Source organism: Macaca thibetana, chromosome 8, assembly GCF_024542745.1.
Source record: "Macaca thibetana thibetana isolate TM-01 chromosome 8, ASM2454274v1, whole genome shotgun sequence".
Taxonomy (NCBI): domain Eukaryota; kingdom Metazoa; phylum Chordata; class Mammalia; order Primates; family Cercopithecidae; genus Macaca; species Macaca thibetana.
In genome coordinates this window covers 59,960,904-59,974,736 of record NC_065585.1, presented here as the reverse complement: position 1 = coordinate 59,974,736, position 13,833 = coordinate 59,960,904, and positions in this window count along the sequence as shown.

Sequence of the window (13,833 nt, the reverse complement as noted above, 5' to 3'; positions counted from 1 at the left end):
ATCAAAGAGCACAGAGACAACATCTACAAATGTCACCAAGGACACTTAGTAAGATTAAGCCCTTCTTTCTTCAGAGAAACTGAGGAGAGTTTAAAACCGCCTTGGTATGTGTTCCCTTAATTTTCTATTTAATTTCTTTAAGGTAATTTATTTCTCTTTTGAAGCCAAGCTTATGAAAAACGATGCCATTTTATCCAACAAGAGTTATTAAAAACCAAAATTCTGGACAAAGAAAAAGAATTGCAACTCTAATATTAAATAACATGAATACACTAAATTTTCCTACTTAAAGTCTGTAGAAAGTTGCACATAGAACCCAGGATCTGGATCAAGAATGTAATTCCTTTTCAAGGAACTGCAAAAACCATACCGTGGTGCACTGTTAACTATTTTTGATTACCAAAATAGTCATGGGAGAATTTGTGACCACCAGATTAGACTCTTGAAACTGAAAATAACCTGCATATGGTTCTATATAAAATTAGCAGGGTGGCTTCTTGGTTTGCACCAAATAGATGAATTTGCTAGGAATAATCTGATACTCCAGAGAGAAGTGTTGCAGGCACTGTGTATTAGAAAATTATGTATGTGAATATTTTTCCCAATTTGTCATTTGTCCTCATAGTGTTCAATAAATAGTGTGGCATTTATAATCCAGCATTATCATAAATTATTGAGAGTATCATATTTTTCCCCAATGGACATTATTCTCAAAATAAGATAAATAATTAAAGTGTATAAAAATAATTCTTTGTTATTGGACTGGATTTTCTCCACATAGACCTTGAAATATAAAACCATGGATCTTTCTCTCTGTTACCAGTTCCTGGTTTAAGAATTTTTAATGACAAAGATGGAATAAAATATATATCAAATCAAAGTATAGGTGATTTAGGATTGTAATCCCTAAATGTTTGGTTTAACAACTTAAAAGAAAGCTTTCAAGGGCTGAGGAGGTGAATGTGAGCTTCTTCTAACTCCAAATAATGTCAGTGTCATAAAACAATGCTAAGGGAAAAAGAAAAAGAAGGACATTACTCACTACATTAAATTCAAGAAAAAATATGAAAAATTAGGCCCATTGCTTAAAGGTAGGTAAACTGGTGACTCATGGAAATGTGAAAAGGGAAAGCACCAATTTTGCTTTCATCTTCAACAAAAGAATAATTATCAAAGCAGAAATGCACAACCAAGTGAATTAAAATAAAAATGAAGCAGAAGATAAGCCAAAAAGAAACTATTTAAAATTGTGAAGGCGTTAAAGGTTTAGAGAAAAGGCCTGATGCAGTTGCTCACACCTGTAATCCCAGCACTTTGGGAGGCCGAGGCGGGTGGATCACGAGGTCAGGAGATCAAGACCATCCTGGCTAACACGGTGAAACCTGTCTCTACTAAAAGTACAAACAAAAAAGAAAATTAGCCAGACGTGGTGGCGAGTGCCTGGAGTCCCAGCTACTAGGGAGGCTGAGGCAGGAGAATAGCGTGAACCCAGGAGGCGGAGCTTGCAGTGAGCAGAGATCGCACCACTGCACTCCAGCCTGGGTGACAGAGGGAGAATCTGTCTCAAAAAATAAAAATAAAAAAGTTAGAGAACAATAGCTGGGCGCAGTGGCTCATGCCTGTAATCCCAGCACTTTGAGAGGCCAAGGCAGGCGTGTCACTTGAGATCAGGAGTTCAAGACCAACCTGGCCAACATGGTGAAACCCCATCTCTACTAAAAATACAAAAATTAGCCAGGCATGGCAGCGCATGCCTGGAATCTCAGCTACTTGGAAGGCTGAGGCAGGAGAATCACTTGAACCCAAAGGGGCAGCGGTTGCAGTGAGCTGAGATGGCGCCATTGTACTCCAGCCTAGATGACAGAACGAGACACCGTCTCAAAAAAAAAAAAAAAAAATAGGTTTAGAAAACAGAAGTTACAAATGCAAATACTTATAAAGCCCTGATAAGAAATATAAATAAAAGAAATAACCGAGAAGTAAGTTAGTAGACGTTAAATGCAGTTCTGTTGATGAGTAGATAACCATCTCTCAGTTTCGTCTGGGTACCTGAAATGAAGAAATTCTGAAGAAATGAAGACCTGGATTGACCAAGTTTTCTGATTTTTCCAGAGAAAATAGACCTCCAGAGTTTAAAATGAGATATTTCATTTTGTTTATTTTGCTCTATTCTAATGTGAATCCTGGTATGATTTATATCCAGGATTTACTAATTATAAGACTTAAAAAGAATAAATTCTTTGTAACTAGAAACAACAAAGTCAGGATTATCTCTGGTGAGAAACAGAGGAAAATAGAATCTGGGAAATAAAATAGGAGTATTCAACGACATCTGTAATAATCGATTTACTAGGAAAAATGTTTGAATCAGACATGGGAAAATGTTAAGATTTGATAAAACTATAGACTACGTTGATATTCATTATGTTTCCTCTATGTTGCTTTTTAGGGTTAAAATACTTCCTTATAATAAAAGTATGTGATTTATATCTCAAAGTTTCTATACATAGATAAGTTTCTATATGTAGATCTATACATAGAAATACAAAGTTTTTCTATAAAAAGTTTCTACACATAAATCTATCTATACATAGATATAGATGTACATATATTCATGATACAGAGATGTGGGTGATATAAAAAGCATAGATAAAAGTGGTAATTTGAAATAGACTGTGACTTTGTGTTCTACCTTTTCTAGAGATGTTCAAATTCCTAGGCAAGAATATAACCTAGAGAGAGATGCACTAATGTTCAAAGGCATTCTTACAGAGGAGGAAAGTGCACATGAATTTATTTTGTTGTTGTTGTTGAAAAGGCTTCCTATCAGCACTGGAGATATCTGGAAACTCTAGAAATTTGAATATGAATCATGCAAGAATTTGGGGTACCTGAATATAAAAAATAGTTGCCATGTTTATGTGCTACTCGTATAAGGTTAAGCGCTTTGCCTTTTCTGTCTTTATACTCTGTACAAATGGTGCCTTGGACATAACAATTGATCCACATATGTTCACGGAATTAGATGAAACAGGGTTTTAGGTTTTTACCATATTATAAAAATAACAAAAGCCATAATTTGTTCAGCAAGTACTATGTGCTGAGCACTGTGCTAATTACCTTATATGCATTATCACTAATGCACAAAGGAAAATTGCATGGTAGGTATTGTTACCCCCAGTTTACAGGTAAAGAAAGCAGATAATTTGTTCACTCATCAATTCTTTATTGAGTACCAATTCTGCGCCAAGCACTGTTCCCAGCAATAGGGGTCCAGTTGTAAATAATAAAGACTGAAATGCCTCACTTTAAAAAGCTTGTACTCCTCTGGGGATGACATGCTAACAGGCCAATAAACAAGCACGTGTATAGTATTGCAGACGAAAATGATGATAAACACAAAGGGAAAAACAAAGCAGAGAAGGACAATGGGCTGATGAGGTTTTAAATGAGCCTTTCAAATGGGCTGGTCAGGGAAATTTCCTTGGTAAGGTGGCATTTGGACAAAGATGTGAAGCAGGGGAGAGGGTGAGCTATGTGACCATTTATGGGAAAAGTCTCCTGAACAGGGGACAGCAAGTAAATGCCCCGAAGCAGGAATATACTTGGTGTGTTTAGGAACAGCAAGCATGACAGTATGTTTGGATTGGAAAAAATGAGGGAAAGAAAAGAGATGAGACGAGAGAAGAGCTAGAATTCCAGATCACAGTGCCTTACAGATGAATCTGAGTGCATTGGCTTTTATTTGGCATTGGATGGAAAAACAGGGGAAGGTTTTGAGCAGAATGATATGATCTCACATAAGGGTTAAAAGAACTATGTGGGCTGCTACATTGAGAAAAGACTAAAGAAATGGAAGGAACCCAGAAATCCCTATTTTGTAGGTTGAGAAACCACTACATGAGCATGGCCTGTGACTAGACTGGTCTAATCAGAGCAGAGAAGCATGTTCATTTACTCACCAAATATTTTTTGAGCCTTAACTCTATTCTATATGTGTATATAACAATGGGCATGCAATGGTGAATACAAACACATTTCCATTCCTCAAAGTACCTGGTCTGGTCTAGTGACCAATTCTGAGAAATAGCAGAATAAAGATGGAAAAAATAAAAACGTCTAAAATGATATTACAAGTTTAAAAGAACACTGGCTGCCAAAGTCTTGCTTTTTACAGCTCTGATGGAAATGGATAAACATTTTTTAAATTACCTTAGTTGACTGTAACAGAGCAGCATAGGTGCCCCAAAGTATAGCAGGCAAAGCTCAGATTTACCACAACTTTTTACACTGACTCCACAAACTAGTTGTACATTGAAGAAAATATAGCTATTCACCCAAACACAAGGGAATGTTTTTCCACATTAGCCACGGTGATGGCACACATCCGCATACTCATCAGCTCCTCCCTTTAGACAGTCAAGATAATGCTTCAATTCTTAGAACACAAAATGGTAGCCAACTGCACAGAACAAATTTGACGACCCGCCAGTCAGCCCTTCTTCAACTATAAGATCCTGGTTTTGTTCAAATATCAAACGGCTAGTGTATTAGTTCGTTTTCACACTGCTATAAAGAACTACCTGAGATTGGGTAATTTATTTTAAAAAAGGGGTTTAATTGACTCACCGTTCCGCATGGCTGGGGACGCCTAAGGAAACTTCGAATCCCAGAGGAAGGCAAAGCGGAAGCAAGGTACATCTTACATGGTGGCAGGAGAGAGAGTGCTAGAGCAAGGGAGGAAGTGCCACACTTTAAATCCATCAACTCTCATGAGAACTCACTATCACAAAAACTGCGAGGGGAGAAATCCGCCCCCTGATCCAATCATCTCCTACCGGGCCCCTCCTCCAACACGTGGGCATTACAATTTGAGATGAGATTCAGGTGCCCACACAGAGCCAAACGATATCAGCCAGGTGCTTCTGAGAAGGCTGGGTCCCTCCTTAACCCTGAGGCCTGGATTTTGAACTTAGATAAACCTAAGCCAATGATTCTCCACATCTGTGTATTGCTACACAATAATTAAGAACTTTTAGAAATACAGAAAACCATAGGCCACTTTCAGATATTCTGATTTAATTGGTTGGTTGTTATAGGGGTTTTTGGTTTGTTTTGCTTTTATTTTTTTAAGTTGCCCAGGTAGTTTACGTGCAGACTGTGTTGAGAACCGCCGACCTAAGCAAATTATGGAAATCCATTCTTCTTACAAGTGGTTAATTTAGAAATGAGTATGTAACGCAATTCTTTACAACAAGATATGAGGACTTACCCTCTGGGGAGCTCCTCAGAAAGGTGTCCTCGCTGGTGAAGGAAACACGGTTGAGGGTTGGGTTCTCTTCTGCTTGTAAAAAAAAAAAAAAAAAAAAAAAAAAAAAAAAAAAAAAAAAGCCGTGTTGTGAGGATTTGAGGCCTGGAGCTCCAACACCTGTCTTCTAATGATGAGGAGAGTAACCTGAATATTGAAGGTGGCAGAGGGAAAAGAAGAAAATATCTGGGTCTTCATAATGCCTTCCATCCACTAAATAAGCCCTGAAGTCACTCTACCTCTAGACTTAAATGAGTTAATAAATATGCTTATCATTCAAATATACACATATATATATATATATATATATTTTTTTTTTTTTTTTTTCCCGAGACAGAGTCTTGCTCTGTCGCCCAGGATGGAGTGCAGTGGCACGATCTCGGCCCACTGCAAGCTCCTCCTCCCGGGTTCACGCCATTCTCCTGCCTCAGCCTTCTGAGTAACTGGGACCACAGGCGCCTGCAACCACACCCGGCTAATTTGTTATATTTTTAGCAGAAATGGGGTTTCACCGTGTTAGCCAGGATGGTCTCGGTCTTCTGACCTCGTGATCCACCCGCCTTGGCCTCCCAAAGTGCTGGGATTATAGGCGTGAGCCACCGCGCCCGGCCTCAGATAACTTTTGTATTGGAGTTGTATTTTCTGTTATTGCAGCTGAAAAAAAATTCTAAATAATTCTTATAGTTACCCAAGGGAAAAGAAGTTAATTAGAAGTAGCGCATGCTTGATAAGATAGTTAGGGGGGTTTGTTTTGTTTTGTTTGGGGGAGTTTTTTTTCGAATTAATATACCTCAGTAAAGAACTTTTTTTCAGATACTCTACTGGGCAGAGAACAAAATAGTTAAAGAAAGAGAAATATTTCAGTTAATTCCAGAAAAAAACAAACTAGATTTCTTTTTTTCTGTATACTTCAAATTGTACCAAAAGCTGTGGTAATTAACCTGCCATGGAGGCCTGAATCTTAGAGGTAGAAGCAACCAGCAAACAAGCAATCAAAGACAATCATGAAATTCCAACCACCTTTCGGTCTGCAAACAGAAAGACGTAGTAAGTCTTTGGTAGATAAGTGCATATGCAAGGGGAGAAAAACAAAATGGGACACATCAAAAATAAACTACATTATAAAAAAGAAGATATACTTCACTCAAAATTAAGAGAATGATCAGATCTCTAACATATTTTTTATGAAACACTTTAGAAAACAGTGGCTCTGTATTAAGGGGGGGAAAAAGTAGCAGACAATAGGACCTTCAAAATGCTAAAAAAAAAAAAAAGAAAAGAAAAAAAAAAAGGTTTTAAAATAAAAGACAATAAGACCTTAATAAAATTGGAGCACAGAGCCATTATAAAAACAATGGATATGAAGGCAGACATTTTTTAAATAAATAAACTTAAGGAACTTGTAAACAAAATAATTAGTCAAATGCCAGCTGTATAATTTAGAAAAATAAATATTTATGTGAAAGATAACTTTAAGAGACTTCTATGTGATATAGAGCAAAAGTAAAGTGAACATATAAAAAAGATGATATTAAATTTTGAAGGCAGAGAAAGACGACTCAATACCATAAATTTCTTTAATGTGGTTTCTGCCTGGGCATCAATTTCTAGGCCTGACATAAGTTGTTTGAAACCCAGTTGTACCCTGTCACCTATGGCCTAGTAAAAACTTCCCTTCCCTATGTGGTTGCTGGTGATATAGCCCATTTGTTTCCTCTTCCCACTGACCTACAGCCCGACACACCCAGTGCTGTATAAGGAGATCTATTCAGCATCAGTCATGTAAGTTTCTTCCCTCTCATTCATTTTTTTTTTTTTTTGACTAGCCAATTCACAACCCCCATGGAAAAGCCTAAGTGATAGTGCCGTGGACCTTAATAAACATATAGTCCCACAGATCCTCTCCTCTCTCCACCTCCCAGCCCCCATCTTGAGCTCCCTGTCACATCAAGACTTTCCCTAAGCCTTTCATCATTACTCCTAACCTCTCTGGGACCTGTGAGTAAAAAATTTCTACTGTCTCATGCATATTGGTTTCACCTCCTCATTGTGTCTCAGCTGACACACACACCAAAATCCCCTGGTCAGGGCTGTCCTAGACAGTGACTGTCTTGGCTTATGGCCACTCTGGACAGAGATACCTCAAGACTAAATTAGAAAGAAACCATAAAAATAAAAATCACAACATTCAGAAAGAAAACTGAACATATGGAAAAGTAAAAGACATGATTGAAGAAAAATTTTTACTTGAAAGACGACCATCTACAACTCAAAAAAGCACCATACTCTAAGAAAAATCTATTTTAAAAGAAAATCCAAAATTACAGGGAGAAAAGTGAAATCTAAAACTGAAAAACTAACAAACCCCACGAGACTCTCAAGCAGCTGCTCCAAAATAACTAAGGCTGAATCTATGATAGAAAACCTTTTATGATCAAAAGTGCTAAGCCAGAATAAGAGCAAGCAGGGCCATGAATACTTCAATTTGTGAAAGTGTACAATGTGTATAATATATGAAAACACGTGTGAAATATCTCATACCTCTATAGACTCAGAATGTATGCCATTCATGCTGAATTCCTGAAAACACTTTGGAACAATTAACCTAAAGATGATGTACCATGTGATATTGAAAAATAAAAATGCAAAAGATGTTTATAGAACAAATATCTAATGATGACTGGTGAATTCAATATGTCATAGAGTTACATATAAATAATTGTTGCAAAGACGTTTCTAAAATAGAATTTTAAAAATTATTAAAAACATGATGTATATGTAAATATAGTTGCTGCTAAATAACAACCTGCTTCTATAATTCCAGATTGAGTTAATAAAGTTGATTAGGAGAGGACAACAGAAAACAAATGTATGTTAAATGCCTCATCCTGCACAGGCCCATTCATTTAACAAGTATTCACAAAGCATCTACGATATGTCAGACACTATTCTAGATTATTAGAATATATCAGTGAACAAAAGACATGAAACCCTTCACCTTGATGAAACTTATAGCATATCAAGTGTATATCTCATATAAAGGTAATCACTACTAGAACAAACCCAAAAATGACAAGATTAAACCAGACATTGCCTGTACCCCAAAGGAGGGAAGGAGACAAAGAGAGAATAGGGAAGGGTGAGGAGAAAAGGAGGAAGAAGGAAAGGCAGGCAATGGAATGTGAAGCAAAGTACGTGTTAAATGCCTAAATAGATTTTTAAGTGCCTAAAAAATTGTTATTTTTTAAATGAGAATAAGTCAAATCACCCTATTGAAAGACAAAAAACAACTAAAATTAGTCTGCAAAAATCTATGATATGCTGCTTAGAAGAGTCGCAACAAAATATTAAAATGTTAAAAATGATTGAATGAACCCCCCAAAGTTTCATGCTCAGAGATTTTGCATGTGATACCCGTTAAATATTTATATAGTGTTCATTTCCTTGCCATGTAATCCATTTTACAGCAATAAAAAGGCCTAAATCTCTGAATCTGTCCAATTCATTTTAAGGAACTACTGACTCTCATATAAAAACTTGACTAAAAAGTAGCACCCAACAGCTAAATATAGCTAAATTAGCTAATTCGCTAATATTGGTGTAAAAACCTGAAATAAAGCAAAATACTAGCAAAACAATTCAACACGATATAAAGGATACCCCATGACAAAGTGGGACTTTATGACAAAAATTCACACACATTTTCACACACATACACACACATAGATATATGTATATGCACCTTAAATAATATTCTACTTTATACTGAAAAAGATGTTGTAATTTAAATTACATTTACAAGAACATTCTTTGTTTAAATTAATATTTTATCTTTTTCCATAAGAGGAAGGTAGTTCAATAAAGCAAAAACAGAAATCAATAGTATGACTAGTAGAAAGGATGAGAAATATTTTTATTTAAGTATGATGTGGATTATCCAAACTCCAAATAAGTAGGAAGAAACACTATTAGGCTTAATTATACATTTTTTTAAATTTTACCAATAAAAGTAAAAACTTATAGCTTTGCAATATACAAATAATAGGTGTAAAATATAGTGAAAAAATTCAATTCAATAATGATAATATATCTAGTTAAAATACCTAAGAATAAGCTCAGTAAGAAATGCGCAAACCTACAATAGCACACACTACAAATTTTTGTTCATAGAAATAAAAGATATGAATATATGAATAGATGTAAGATGTTCCCAGATAAGTGTGAAGTTAAAAACATGCCAATTCTTTACATATTATTAGTTAAATATAGTTTTTCCCTAAGCCTCAAAGATCTCTTTTACTCTTTTGGGTTTTTTTGTTGTTTTTTTTTTTTTTTTTTTTTTTGAGACGATGTCTCACTCTGTCACCCAGGCTGGAGTGCAGTGGTGCGATCTCGGCTCACAGGCACCTGCCACCACGCCCAGCTAATTTTTTTGTATTTTTACTAGAGACAGGGTTCCACCATCTTGGCCAGGCTGGTCTTGAACTCCTGACCTCATGATCCACCCACCTCAGCCTCCCAAAGTGCTGGGATTACAGGCATGAGCCACTGCACCCAGCTTCTTTTGGTTTTAAATGCTATTTTATATGCTCATGAGCCCAAAAGTACACTCATAGCCTTGCCCTCTCTTATCCTATAGCCAACCTCTCACTAGACATTTTTATTTGGATGTGTCACAAGCATCTCAAATGTTAACTCTTGGTTTTTCTACATAAAATGAATTCTATCTCTAGAAATGGGACACTACTATCTCCTAATGTACTTAAACCAAGAAATCTAGGAGTTATCATAAATTTCTTCTTTCTCCCTCCACCTCCAGTCTGCCACCACGTTTTGTTCTTCTATCTCCAAATATACCTTGCATTCATCTACTTTTCCTAATTTCATATCAAATATTCTAGAAATCACCTCCTACTTTATCTCCTTGTTTCCTCTCTACCTATAGCTCCAATCTAAGAATTGTCTTTTCAAAACATCAATGTAAAGTGTAAATTGCTACACTTTCGTTTTAAAACTTCATAGCATCCCAATGCCCTTAGGGTAAATCCAAAGCTTTTGTCATTACCCATGAGGCTCTGCTGACTTCTCCTACCTCTTCTTTCTTTCACTGAAATAGTTCAATAAAATAAGAAAAAAAATCAATGAGCAGAATAAGAAATTTAACGGATTGAAATTATTTTTAAAATAATTTTGAAGCTGAAAAATGCAATGAATTAAATAAAAAATGAAAGAGAGAGCATCAACAATAGATCAAAATTAGACTACCTAAAAAGATATAATCAGAAGAAAGAAGAAAAAAAGAATAAAACTATGTAGGCTTTAAAATTATAATTAGAAAGGATTTCTAATGACATGGTAAAAATTTTAGGATTAAAGAAGGATAAAAATTATGTATACATGATTAATTTTATTTAAAAAATGCATTCAGGAAAAATGTTGGATTGTATATAACTTTTTCCTCCATCTGTATACTTTTCTGGACTTTGACTATATTGTTGATAACTGGAAGATAGAGTTATTTTTTACAGAAATGCATGAATCATGATGAGATTGGGCGAAAGATAATACATTTAATTTTAGACATGTTTAATTTTAGAAAACATATATATCCAATGTGAAATTTTCCAGCATGAAGTGTACTAACTATCATGAAAATGATAAAGACTGAAAGCATTTGTTCTGGAACTCTCCACAGAGACACTACAGAAAGCTGAAGGAATAAATAAAAATGTCAATGAATTAGGAACAGAGAGGACCAAGGGGCTGACCTCTTGGAACTCTTAATGACAAAAATAAAGAAGACAGAGAATTGGTAATCAAAATGAGGAACAGAGGTAGATAATCCTCTGATATTTCCTACTACATATATTTGTGGTACATGTTGTTTATTTGAACCAAAATCCTTTGTATTATACCCACAGACAGTCATTTTATACATCTGAGTAACTGAGGTCTGCAATCTGTCAAAGAGAATATCAGAAGGATCTGTCAGCAGCAGACTTCAATAGCGTGCTATAAGTTGTTACAAATTTTTGTAAGTTTTGGGGATGATGCCTTCTCCATTAGGGATATAGCAAACAGTATCTCCCAATTAGTATAGATAGTGTCATGGTTTGAATGTGTGTGTTCCTCCAAAATTCATATGTTGGACTCTAAATGTTAAGGTGGTGGTATTAAGAAGTAGGACCTTTTGAGAAGTTATTAAGTAATGAGGTCTCCGCCTTCATTAATGGGATTAATGCCTTTGTAAAAGAGGCTTCAGAGACTGTCTGGCATTTTCATGACACAACATTTATTCCTTTTGCCCTTCCACCTTACACTGTATGAGGACATAGAAACAAGGCACCATTTTGGAAACAGAAAGTGAGACTTCCCCAGATACCCACATCTGGCAGCATCTTGATCTTGGACTTCCAAAATTGTAAACATAAATTTATGTTGTTTATAAACTACTATATTTTTTATAGCAGTTTCAATAGACTAAAACAGGAATCAATCAACCACTTATCCATCAGCTCACACACTCTTGGATGATCCATCTTTGACTCTCAAATCTCTTCAGTCCTGACTTCCTAATTTCCTTTTGGAAACCACTCAACACCCACGATTGATGTAGAGTGAAAAAGGAAGACCTTAGTCACTGGTGATTAGGACTGAATTAAGGGGTGGAAGTAGAAGTCAAGAGAATAAGGTGAAAACCCGTAAAGTGTGCAAAACTGCTTATTGAAAATGGAAGGAGACAAATAAAAATATATTTGCCATGGTTTCTATTTAAGATAAGACTGTGTGCAATTAGGGGAACAACTTTTGTTTGTCTCTTGGCCCAAGAAATACCAGTAATAAAGGAGAGAGAGTGTAATCCTGCTAATTCAAATTTTCTCTTCTGTTCTTTCCATGGAGTATTTAAATAAGGGTTCAACCTCCAAATATCCTTCACTCACTTCATTCACCTTCACATTAAAACACACATACATATACACATGCACAATTATGTCAAGGAAATACTTAATGATCATCTATTAGAAAAAGTCCAAAATTTTTAGCCTGCATCAGGCTATAATTGCATACATCCTAGAGGATGTGGTCCATAGATAAGACTAACCTTATGAAATTTTACCTTCCCTGACTATTTTGTTCATTAATGAAATGCAAAATAACCTGAAATCCACTTAAAAGATGTCTTCTAAATATGATTATGCTCACTACTCTGTCCCATGCCCTAATGATCTAATGTGTAGCACTCTTTTAAGTTGAGACTGAAAGCCTCTGGAGGAAAATCATTATAGATTTCACAGTCTTCTAACTTCTTCAGGTATAACATTACTACTATTTGAGCCAGACCAATTTTTAAAGTTTACACAGAATAGTCCCATTCAAAGCTACTCATTCCTCTCAACTTTATGTCTCTCTGATAGACTCCTAACAAAAAGAGCATCTTTCTGAAGATTAGCTTTGCTGTCAATTTTCTCTTCCAGTGAAAGAAACTTTGATGTAAAAATCTTCTCTGGAATCGTAATTTCTCTGTATGCATTGTGCTCTATTTATGTTATTTTAAAATGTCTTTAAAATTCTAGTTTTTAGCCCTATGTTTGGGAGAAAACATTATTAACTTTTTAATGATTTCTGTTTGTTAGGCTTTAAGACAGAAAACACTTATTCTTTATAAACAAATAGAAAAAAATGTGTAGCCACTGTCATTGTCTTTTGATGATTTATCTTAAGTCTGTGTAGAAGACTGGTTTTCCCTTTAGCTTTCCTCAATTATTTTTGCTAAATGTGTTAAATTCCTTCTTGACAACTGGAGGATTCAAAGCAATTCAAATGAGATTAGTTCACTGTGGTTAATACAAAAACCTTTATCTCCTAAAAAGTGCCAAAACTATTATCAAAAATTTCCAGAAACGAAACGCATTTTTACTGACCTTTATTCATGTTGATACTTTCCCTTTTGCCTTGCTTTATTCACTGGCAATGCAGTGAAAGTACCTCAGCCTAATGTATAAAAAGCCTTTTATAATTTCAGTACAGCATCCTCAATTTATTTACCCTGTAGCCTTCTCCATTAAATACAATATAGATTCTTGCCATGTAAATCTTTCTAATGCGCAAATATAATCACATCACTGTTAAATGAAGTTGAGCCTGAAGCTGCCTTCTTAGATATTTTAAGTTCAGCCTAAAGATTTTTCTGTGCATCATGAACTATAACAAGTGGAAGAGTAGACAGACCCCTCCACTTGTTAAATCTTTGGTAAACAGATTGCCACACCTGTGCCAATCACTGAGTTTTGGCCAATCAAATGTAGCCAACTGTTCGAACCATGTTCAAATAAGGCAAACGCTGACCTGTAACCAATCCAGTTGTTTCTGCACCTTACTTTCGTTGTCTGTACATCACTTTCCTTTTTCTGTCCATAAATCTTCTTCCACCACATGACTACACTGGAGTCTCTGAACCTACCATGGCCCACAAGCCTGCCTGATTCACGAATCATTTGTTGCTCAATTAAACTCCTTTAAATTTA